At 49.7% G+C, this 1,909-nt stretch overlaps 1 pseudogene; it reads right to left on the minus strand.

Annotated features, from left to right (window-relative positions):
- Positions 1-104: 104 nt before the first annotated feature.
- Positions 105-1,641, minus strand: LOC108864971 (tigger transposable element-derived protein 6-like; annotated as a pseudogene).
- Between the last annotated feature and the right edge of the window lie 268 nt (positions 1,642-1,909).

Below are 1,909 nucleotides of genomic sequence, written 5' to 3' on the forward strand. Positions count from 1 at the left end.
GGAGAGTCCTGACTATGTACCGTACTCAGTTTCTACTATCTACCGTTCCGAACAAAGTCAGTCCCCATCAATACAATTCTCGTCTTCAAAATACAACCAAACAACTAAGGCTTCGATTTCGAAAAATAATATCGAAGATCTGCCTGTCTTTTTTCCTGTAGAATGTCACAAATAACAAGATCTCGATACTGATGTAGAGCCATGCTGATCCCTGGAACAATATTTTGTCTCTGAGAGCAATGGTTGACCAATGTAGCCAAGGCTCGGAGAGCCTCTTGGCCGGTCACGAAACCACAACTGGGCTCCTCGAAGGGGGACCCGGGTTCTTCATCCGAGGTTTCGCTGAGGACCTCATTGTGTTCAGGCTCGAAATCATCGGAAGTCACAAGTTGCCGATCAGCCTGAACGAAGTCCCCGAAAGTCATGGAAATGGGGAAACAGTCTCGGATAATCATTCGATCCGGTTCGTCTATGTCATCGCTGTTCTCACTTTGAGCGCTGGCATTCCGAACGTTCGGGAGGCATTTCTTGAAGCAGTTGAATATGGTGGAAGTTTTGACATCATCCCATGACTCTCTCAGGAACCGGATACCCTGGAGCAAATTTATTTCCTTCACTTGACCGTCCTGTGCCATGGCCCAGTAATGTTCGACCAGCTTTTTTTTGTACAACTGTTTCACGTTACAAATGATGCCCTGGTCCATGGGCTGCGATTTCGATGTGGTCCTCGGAGGAAGGAAGAGAATCTTGACGTGATTGAGTTCGATATCCACCTCATGACCTTTGAAGTTGTCCAGGAGCAGAAGTACTCGGCGTTTCTGCTTCCTGAAATCTCCCTCAATCTTCAAGAGCCACTCGGTGAAGATCGCTGTATCCATCCATGCCCTTTTCTGCGATCGATAGTGGCAACCCAGCTTCGCGCTGTCATGGAAGGCTTCGCGCTTCGCCAATTTCGGAAAAACATCGGGGGTTTCTACCGTGACCAATCACCAAGGGCAGCAATTTTTCGGTGCCCGCGAAGTTTGCACAGAGCAAAACCGTGAACCGATCTTTCGCTTGTTCTCCACCATGACAGGCTTCTCCTTTGAAATGTACCGTCCGATTCGGCATCATTTTGTAGAAGAAACCTGTCTCGTCCGCGTTGAATATGTCTTCACAGGAGTAATCGTTCAGGATCCCTTCATTGTTCTCCAGCCATTGGTTCACGTCCTCTTGATTGACCTTGGCTGCCTCGCCACATGTTCGCTTTGACGATAAGCGGTGACGCTGCTTGAAACCCTCCAACCATTTGTTCGAAGCTTTGAAATCGGAGTCGCCTTGCTCTGCTGCTAGGGACTTAGCTTTCTCCTGGAGCCATGATGAAGAAATCGGCAGGGTAGGATTGGACGCACGAGCTTCTCTGAAGGTTTTGAAGAGAGCAGACTCGACATCTCCGAATTTCGACTTCCTGAACCGCTTGCATTTCGCGCTTCGTCTCAGAGCCGCTTGTGCTCGTATCGTCTCGGCATCTCGCTTGATATTGTATAGCGTAGCCTGGGAGATCTTCCAATCTCTTCTTACGTCGAGCTTACTTCTACCTGCTTCGAGTTCTCCCAGAACTTCCACTTTGTCTTTCAAACTTAAGTTCGTGTTGGTGGGCATGGTCCTCACTCCCTCCCTTCACCGAAACTGGCCACAAAAGTAGCTGACAGAAGCTCACGCACGACGAACATCAGACAGAAGCACGTGTGCATTGAGACGTCATAGTCATGTTGTTGAACCGACGGGTGGTCGAGTGGTTAGCGCTTTTGTCGCTACTCGTGCGAACGTGCATAGCCGCAACGACGCCGCTCGCGCGGAAGGCGGTGTGGGTTCGATCCCTGCTGCCGGAAAAATATTCCTTACGGAAACGCAGGTACTCGGCCTCGAT

This window comes from Galendromus occidentalis, unplaced genomic scaffold, assembly GCF_000255335.2.
Source record: "Galendromus occidentalis unplaced genomic scaffold, Mocc_1.1 scf7180000075776, whole genome shotgun sequence".
NCBI classification, from domain to species: Eukaryota; Metazoa; Arthropoda; class Arachnida; order Mesostigmata; family Phytoseiidae; genus Galendromus; species Galendromus occidentalis.